This window comes from Phoca vitulina, unplaced genomic scaffold (assembly GCF_004348235.1).
Source record: "Phoca vitulina isolate PV1807 unplaced genomic scaffold, GSC_HSeal_1.0 scaffold16, whole genome shotgun sequence".
NCBI classification, from domain to species: Eukaryota; Metazoa; Chordata; class Mammalia; order Carnivora; family Phocidae; genus Phoca; species Phoca vitulina.
Window position 1 is genome coordinate 26,879,445 of NW_022589719.1, and position 9,876 is coordinate 26,889,320.

Sequence of the window (9,876 nt, forward strand, 5' to 3'; positions counted from 1 at the left end):
GTGGTGATTTGTCACAAGAACAATAGGAAACTAATATAGAACAGATAGAAAAGTCATGCTGGAAATATGAAGTTAAGCCACACAACTCAACCTATCCAGCCCTGTGATAAAAGGCTAATCAGAAAAACGAAACTTTCGGGGTTCCTGGGCGGATCAATCGGTTAAACATCTGCCTTTAGCTCAGGTCAAGATCCTGGGGTCCTGGAATCGAGCCCCGCATCAGACTCCCTGCTCAGCGGGGAGTCTCTTTCTCCCTCTGCCCTTCCCCCTGGTCAGGCTTGCACACGCTCTCTCTCTCTCTCTCTCTTTCTCATACACACACAATCTTAAAACGTGTATTTGTTTTCTTCTTGGGAATAAATAAAATCCTTCCAATAAATAAAATCTTAAAAAGGAAAAGAAAACCAAATGTTCACTGATGGCCACATAATTTAGTTTGGTAGAGTATCTCAAAACTCTTGAGAGGGCACCCAGGATCAAAAACTGAACTTTTGGGGCACCTGGGTGGCTCAGTCGTTATGCATCAGCCTTTGGCTCAGGTCATGATCCCAGGGCCCTGGGATCGAGCCCCGCATTGGGCTCCCTGCTCAGCGGGAAGCCTGCTTCTCCCTCTTCCACGCCCCCTGCTTGTGTTCCCTCTCTTGCTGTCTATCTCTCTGTCAAATAAATAAATAAATAAATAAATAAATAAATAAATAAATAAATCTTAAAAAAAAACAACAACTGAACTTTTGAAAGGTCCTTTGGAATATTTTGTCAGAGGAAATGGACAATAGCAGAGGAGACACGTTTCAAAATAGACTTTTAATTTTAAAGCATAGAAGCATGAAAAAGCAGGATTCTTTCATGAAAGAAGACTTCAAAGTGGCAAATGTTGCTTTGAAAGAGCCATCCTGGCACTAATGATTGACATTGGATGATTTTAATTCTGAGAGGTCTCTCACCATAAAGACAAAACGTAACACCAAAGTTCAAGCTTCCATTTTTCTGTAATATGGAGGACAAAATATTATACAAGGGTGGGTTAAGTAATGCATGGACCCGAAATCATTGGATGTTTTTGTGCTAATACACATTATCAGGTTTGTGTTTGAAAATGGTATTTTTTTCACTGATAAGAAAGGCTTGAAATGGACAATGGCACTAAGCAATATTTCTTGGCAGTGCATTTCCATCAATGCCAGCCAAGAGGAATAGCATTAAACCCCACATTTCTCAGTGCATGACATTTTTCTTCTTTATCATTTGCCACCGCCAAATAAAATGGCATTTTTTTCTGAATAAAATACTTTATAAAATGAAAACGATTTTCTTCATGTAGCCTTGGTCTTGGTATGTGGGGACAGTGTAACCCATTCTCATCTCACAAGACTGTTCCATCACAGTCCAAGAGATAGGGTCCCCCTCTGGACCCAGCACACCAAATCCTGGAAAATTCTGGAGGCAGCGTTCAATGTATTTCAAGCTCCTATCATTTTTTCCAAAGTTCTACTGCTCATCCACAAGCCCCGCGTGGAGGCATCCAAGAAGATGTTCTGAAAGCTTCCTTTCCTGTCAACAAAAGAATGTGCATTCATTCAGCCAACATTTACAGAACACCAGGATTACAGAAAATAAATATGACATCAGCCCTTTTCCTTGAGGATCCCACAGCCTAGAAGAAGAAACAGATGGACAAAAACTACTAATTCTTTGTCTGCTTCAAAATGTTCCTGAACAATTAAGAGGGAGATAACCCTATGTGCTTTATGATACATTTCACAGCAGAAAGTGAGCATCATATATTGTAGTACGTCTCAAAGAATTCCAATCATATATCCCGAGGAAGAAGAAAATAAGCGTATGTCTTAAGAGTGCAGAGATATGGATAGACCAGAACAGTCTTCAGTTTTGTTTGAAGATGCATTCTGAAACACATGGATTTTGAATTCTCCACAAAATATCTAAATAGATAATATATCTTTCAACAGATATTTCAATAAAATGTGTATCACAGGAAGATGAGAGCCATGTTGATCTTATGGTTTCATGTGTCCCAAAGCCCATCATCACATGCCTCTAGGGAAGTGCCAAAAATGCAATTTAAGAAGCACCAATATAGGAAAAGGAACATTGGACTTTTTGGTGATAACAATTAGGATTTAATCCTGATTCTCTCACTGGACAAGTTATCTGAGACTGAGTCTTCTTATGTGCAAAATCAGAATGACATCCTCTGTGGGTAGAGGAGGTTGGAACAGGTGGAAGAGAGAGCCCAAAGAAGTTTCACCTCTCCCCAGGGAGGAGGAGTTTTCCAGAATTGGTCAGTTTCAAGGTCACTTCTTGTCTGCCAGTGGGTGGGGGTTACTAGGCACTAAAATGTCCACAGGTGGGTCAGGCCTCCTTTTGCTCTCTGCCTGCCTGACCTTCTCTGGCTCTGTTTCCCCAAAGATCTCAGGCATCCTCACCTGCCCTTCTCTTGTAGCAGAGTCAAACCTAGGTTGACAAGATATCAAGATAGCATGTGCGTTTAGAGGAAAGAAAGAATTGCCTTAGGGCAGGTACTCCATTCCACATTTTCAGAGTTATATTATTATTAAGATTCTCATGGGAACACAGCTGGGCCACAGCAAGAATTGATTATTGTTGGCTCTCTTGGCTAAATCAGTTGTACTTCTGAGTAGATAGATTTTGTTTCTTTTTTTTTTTTTTAATTAGTAATGTAATTATAGAGCATAAGTGGATATTAATGGAAATTAATTCTATTTCTTTGAACCCTATTATCCAGTTATACCCTTCTCTAAAGGCTACCAGTGATGTGATATATTTATGTAACTTCCAACGGTATTCTATGCAATTTTAGATGTGTACATACTGTGATAGCATACTGTAAATGTGATTCTGTCCATTTTATTTGTTGTTCTTGTTTTCCACTTAGCAATACATTTTAGAATTCTTTCCTTATTAGTTCATATAAGCTGCTTCATTCTTTAATGGCTACATATTATTCCAATGTGTGGATTATACCATAACGAATGGACCTGTGTTCCTATTGATGGACACGTCTCATGTTATGCTCTCACATATTAAATTCATCAAAGACTTAAAATCCACAGAGGCAACCCACAGAATGGGAGAAGATATTTGCAAATGACACTACAGATAAAGGGCTGGTATCCAAGATCTATAAAGAACTTCTCGAACTCAACACCCAAAAAACAAATAATCAAATCAAAAAGTGGGCAAAAGATATGAAAAGACACTTCTCTGAAGAAGACATACAAATGGCTAACAGACACATGAAAAAATGTTCATCATCATTAGCCATCAGGAAAATTCAAATCAAAACCACATTGAGATACCACCTTACACCAGTTAGAATGGCAAAAATGGACAGGGCAAGAAACAACAAATGTTGGAGAGGTTGTGGAGAAAGGGGAACTCTCTTACACTGTTGGTGGGAATGCAAGTTGGTACAGCCACTTTGGAAAACAGTGTGGAGTTTCCTCAAAAATTTAAAAATAGAGCTACCTTATGACCAGCAATTGCACTACTGGGTATTTACACCAAAGACACAGATGCAGTGAAAAGAAGGGCCACATGCACCCCAATATTCATAGCAGCAATGTCCGCAATAGCCAAACTGTGGAAAGAGCCGAGATGCCTTTCAACAGATGAATGGATAAAGAAGATGTGGTCCATATGTACAATGGAATATTACTCAGCCATCAGAAAGGATGAATACCCAACTTTTACACGAACATGGATGGGACTGGAGGAGATTATGCTAAGTGAAATAAGTCAAGCAGAGAAAGTCAATTATATGGTTTCACTTATTTGTGGAACATAAGGAATAGCATGGAGGACATTAGGAGAAGGAAGGGAAAAATGAGGGGCGGGGGGATTGGATGGAGAGATGAACCATGAGAGACTATGGACTCTGAGAAACAAACAGGGTTTTAGAGGGGAGGGGGGAGGGGGGATTGGTTAGCACGGTGATGGGTATTAAGGAGGCCACGTACTGCATGGAGCACTGGGTGTTATATGAAAACAATGGATCGTGGATCACCACATCAAAAACTAATGATGTATTGTATGGTGACTAACATAACAATAAAATTAAAAAAAAAAAAAGAAAGAAAGAAACTAAAGCCCAGAGCTGTAGCTAGACCTCAGGGCTCCTGGGTGATCTTTCTGCAATTCCACAGAAAGTGCCATAACACATTGGTGAAACAAATCTCCCCATGTCCATTTGATTCAAATCGGGCCAAGAATCTGAGAAACAGAAATCTTCAGCTGCAAGGTGGTAAAACCACTTTGGAAAACAGTGTGGAGGTTCCTCAAAAAATTATAAATAGAGCTACCCTATGACCAGCAATTGCACTACTGGGTATTTATCCCCAAGACACAGTTGTAGTGAAAAGAAGGGCCATATGCACCCCAATGTTCATAGCATCAATGTCCGCAATAGCCAAACTGTGGAAAGAGCCGAGATGCCCTTCAACAGATGAATGGATAAAGAAGATGTGGTCCATATATACAGTGAAATATTACTCAGCCATCAGAAAGGATGAATACCCAACTTTTACATCAACATGGATGGGACTGGAAGTGATTATGCTAAGTGAAATAAGTCAAGCAGAGAAAGTCAATTATCATATGGTTTCACTTATTTGTGGAACATAAGGAATAACATGGAGGACATTTAGAGAAGGAAGAGTAAAATAAAGGGGGGAATCGGAGGGGGAGACAGACTATGAGAGACTATGGACTTGGAGAAACAAACTGAGGGTTTTAGAGGGAAGGGGGATAGGGGGATTGGTTAGCCCGGTGATGGGTATTAAGGAGGGAATGTACTGCATGGAGCACAGGGTGTTATATGAAAACAATGAATCGTGGAATACTACATCAAAAACTAATGATGTATGGTGACTAATATAACAAAATAAAATAAAATTAAAATTCAAAAAAGGAAGACGTGGCATATATTTACAGTGGAATATTACTCAGCCATCAAAAGGAATGAACTCTTGCCATTTGCAACAGCGTGGATGGAGTAAAAATGGGTTATGTTGAGCGAAATAAGTCAGAGAAAGACAAATACCATGATTTGATTCATGTGGAATTTAAGAAACAAAGCAGATGGACATATGGGAAAGGGGGGAAAAAGAAGAGAGAGGGAAACAAACCGTAAGAGACTCTTTAGACTAGAGAATAAACTGAGGGTTGATGGAGGAAAGTTGGTGGTGAATGGGCTAAATGGGTGATGAGTTTTGAGGAGGGTACTTGTCTTGTTGAGCACTGGGTGTTTTATGTATGTGATGAATCACTAAACTCTACTCCTGAAAACAATATTACACTGTATGTTAACTAGAATTTAAATAAAAATTTGAAGAAAATAAATAAATAATATCTCTAATTTGCAACTAGGATTATAAGTCAGATTCCTTAAAATAGACACACTTGCCTCTTATTGGAAGATAGAAATAAGATAGAAACCATCTTTTTTCTTCTGGCAAACAATGTCATAGTAAAATGAGTGTCTAGAGAGAGTAGTGTTGGCCATGGTAAGTGTCAGTGTCTAGTCCTCAGCTTCATGTGTATCGAGGAGTGATTGCAAGCAGTAGGAGAAGCCAAAATCCATATTGCAGTGTCTGGTCATTTACTTTGAGAGTATGAAGAGGCATTTGTAACAGCTTCCTCATCTACCTGGTTTGCAACTGAGAGGGTGCATTCTTGAACTCCATTCCAGTGCAGGCCCTTTGAATCCCTCCCACTGCTTTTGTCATTCTAAAGATGTTCTAGGGACGCCTGGGTGGCTCATTGGGTTAAGCATCCAACTCTTGGTTTCGTCGGCTCGGGTCATGATCTCATGGGTTGGGGGATTGAGCCCCATGTCAGGCTTTGCACTCAGCATGGAGTCTACTTGAAAGATTCTCTCTCTCTCTCCCTCCCCACCCTCACAAATAAATAAATAAATCTTTAAAAAAATGTTCTAGCAGTTAATCCCTTCAGTTGAATCTCTTTTACCTGCACAGATCTCTGATACACCCTCCTTACCAATTGGCCGTTGATTGTCCAAATATGTGATAGCCTTTCAGTTGTGCAAATGCCATAAATCTCAGAGAAATTGTTGGTTCAGAAACTCTAGATCTGTATGTGTATTAGAAAGATACAGGAACAACTGCTAAATTCAAAAGAAAAATAGCATGAGGTTATTTCTCACATGGTAGTCTAAAGATACAGCCCTCTGTGGTTGTGGGAATTTCAGGGGGTGATGGTATTAGGTTTTCTCTGTCAGGTCCAAGATGGCTACAAAACCTCCAGCCAGCACCCCTATACCACAGCCAGGAGTAAAAGGAAAATGTGCAAAAAGGGAGTATACCTCTTCCTCTTAAGAACACCGTCTAGAAACTGCATATATCCCAGCTGCTGGTACCCATTGTCTACCACTTGGTTACGTAGCTCACTTAACTGAAAGTCAGGCTGTGAAATGTAGTGTTTATTCTGGATGACCAGATGCCCAGCCTAAATTCTTTTACTTTGGAATAAAGGGAAAGTAGATTTTGGATGAACTAGTCGTGTCAACCCACTCATCTAGCCTCTCTGGTGTCTATATACACTCTTCTTTCTGCTCCCAAAGATCGTCCAGGATTCTGGGTGATGTGCATGTCTCTCCATCACATCTGGATGCAGCTCCTCATAGCCCAGAGATGAATCTGCCCGTTCCCTTTCACCCTACTCACAAACCCAATAGACCATAGTGGAGTATGGCCAAAATACAACCACTTAAAGTAAAATTTCAATTCAGAAAAGAGAATGGAAAATATAACTGTTCCTGTCCCATTGCAGTGATCAAATTCTGTTGTGCGGGAAGTGCCAGGATGCCCCGCTCTGGCAGGGAGCATAAGTTTAGGTTAGCTCACTGCAGCTGTTGGTCACTGCTCATGGCAGTTGGAATTGCCTTGACCTTTGTCCTTCAAAACCTCAGATTTTGTCCTTCCGGGTGTTTTTTTCTGTCCATTGTTTTCTGTGGCCATTTCTTTTGTTTCTGCAAAGTCTAGTTGTAGTAATTTAGGATTTATGTGTAGTAAAATATATCCTTTTTGGGATACAAGTCTATGAATTCTGACATACATATACTGGAGTAACTACTACCACAATCAAAAAGTTAAGGAGCGTTTATTTTATAAAATATACAGTGCAGTCAACATGCTTATGGAAATTTAAAGGTAATTTCAGTCAATGTATAGCTTTCCCTAACTTCTAGGTGCAATCTGAAGTATCTTCCATGATGAAGTGATAAATTTGCTGTTAATTTTCGTTTCTTTTACTTCTGGAACATTCAAATCAGAATCCAAACAGTCTATACATTGTATTTGGTTCTAGGAGTCTCTTCAGTCCCTTTTAATGTGTAAATTCCCCCTTTATCTTTTTCCTGACATGTATTTATTGAATAAAGTGGATCATACTTGTCCTGTAGAATATTCTACATTCTGGACCTTGCAATTCCATCTTTCTGGTGTCATTTAATGTGTAGTTGGAGTCCCTGTATTTCTTGTAAACTGGTGGTTAGATCTAGAGGCTCAATTATATTCAGTTTGGACTTTTTGCCAAGAATACTTCCTAGGTTGTGCCAAGGGATGTTTGGCCTTCCAGTTACATTTACTGTGGGTCAATATCTGATTCTCATTTTCATAGCATCATGAGATTTAGGATAACTCCCACTGGCTTCCTAAAACTGAGTGTTGAATCGAATCTCTGGGGAGCTCACTACTTCAAAGAACTAAGCGAAAATCATTTTCCATCTTCTTTTATTAAACTTTAAAATCCACTCCCACAAAATTCCCTGGTTTTTGATGGCAAGGTTTAGCAACTCCTGAAAATTCTCTTTGCAAAAAACTTCTTTCCCACACATTCTGCAAATCGCCCTCAGATCATAGTAAGTTTAACTCTGGTGTGAAGGTTAATGTTATGTGTCAACTTGACTCAGCCACAAGGTGACCAGATACTTGGTCAAATATTATTCTAGGTGTTTCTGTGAGGGTGTTTTTGGATGAGATTAACATTTAAATTGATAGACTGAATAAAGCTATTTATTCAGTGGGTAGGTGGGCCTCATCCAGTCAGTTGAAAACCTGAACAGAACAGATTTGGGAGACCCCCAAGTTACAAGGTATGCTTCCTGTAGGGCTGTCTTTGAACTGGGACGTTGACTTTTTCCTGCCTTCGTACTTGAACTGAAACATTGGCTTTTTCAGGGTCTCAAGCCTGCCTGGTTCTCAGACCTTCAGACTCAAACTAGAACTTCACCACCGGCTCTTCTGGGGGTCCAGTTTGCTGACTCACCCTGCAGATCTTGGAACTTTCCAGCATCCATAGTCACATGAATCAATTACCTATACTAAGTGAAATTATATTGTTTTATATATGTTTATGGATTCTGTTTCTCTGAAGAACCCTAATACATATGGTAGCAGGACCTCTACAGTGAGGCATAGAACATGAGGGAAATGTCATCTTTCTCCTACCAGAAGAAAAAAGAGAAGCAGCAAAGAGAATGAATGTGTCATTCAAGTTTAGGGGATGCTATTTTCCATGTCTTAGAAGACTCCCAAATACCATAACTCCAATTCTAAGAAACTTACCCTTTGTAAATGAATGTCTTAAATTTCACAAACAGGACAGGGAAATTTGTGCATGCAGTTGCCATCAGAATTTAGTAACATAAAAAAATCAATCTCAGAGTTCTGGTAATGAAGAGAGAGATAGGGGCGCCTGGGTGGCTCAGTCATTAAGCATCTGCCTTCAGCTCAGGTCATGATCCCAGGGTCCTGCGATGGAGCCCCGCATCGGGCTCCCTGCTCGGCGGGAAGCCTGCTTCTCCCTCTCCCACTCCCCCTGCTTGTGTTCCCTCTCTCACTCTCTCTCTGTCAAATAAATAAATAAAATCTTTAAAAAAAAATGATGAGATAGATATTTCATACCAACTCTCCCACCCTACACACACACACACACACACACACGCGTACACTGAACAACCAGAAAATCTAGACTTAAAATAGGAAACACCTGTGTGAAGGCATCAGGACTCTACCAAAGCATCTGGGAAGTACAGGGCCAATATCCCAGTGAGGAGGGAAGCCCAAAGGTGTCAGCTCTGTAGTTAGTGCTGATTTTACCTTAGAGGCACCTGCCAATTCTGGAGGAGATGACTGAGAGGCTGAGTAGCTGACCAGACATTTGAAGAGAATCATGAAACTGAGGAGGCACAAGAATTAGAGCTTAAGGCCTATCAAGTAGTAGGGGTTCTGGTAAACACAGGATTTTGAATGCAAAGTGTTGCACCCATAAATAAGAATGTTCCAGAAATAGCTCAGCCTTCACAGGGATACACATCAGTTTGAAATCACCTCAGTCCAAAATAGGTTAAGGTGATTGGGGATTACTAGGGATGCCAGCCCCGCCACCTCCCAGAATGAATTGTAAAGTCTCTTTGAAGGAAGGTTATATCATGCTGAGTCTCATAGTTTTCCTACAAGACAAAATTTGCTACATAAAAATGAAACCTTGGACTTTTAAAGAGAAGGAAAAGGACTTGTATTGGTGACATAGATTAAGAAAGACGGCCAAGATGTAGACTTGATGAGAAGAATGTGACCATATTCTTCTATCCAATACTAACATGAGAAATGTATTATGATTATTTACTTATATGCCAATTGAAGGGCCCAACATGTTTACTTGAGAAACAGGCCTTCTTTCTTAATTACTATCTGAATAATGGGGAGTTAAGTTCTACTCTCGGCATTTGACTCATTCTTTCTCTACCAGACCACCACAGGTACTGACATTTCCTGTTTGGTATTTACTGAAATTGAAAGAAGGAATTATGCA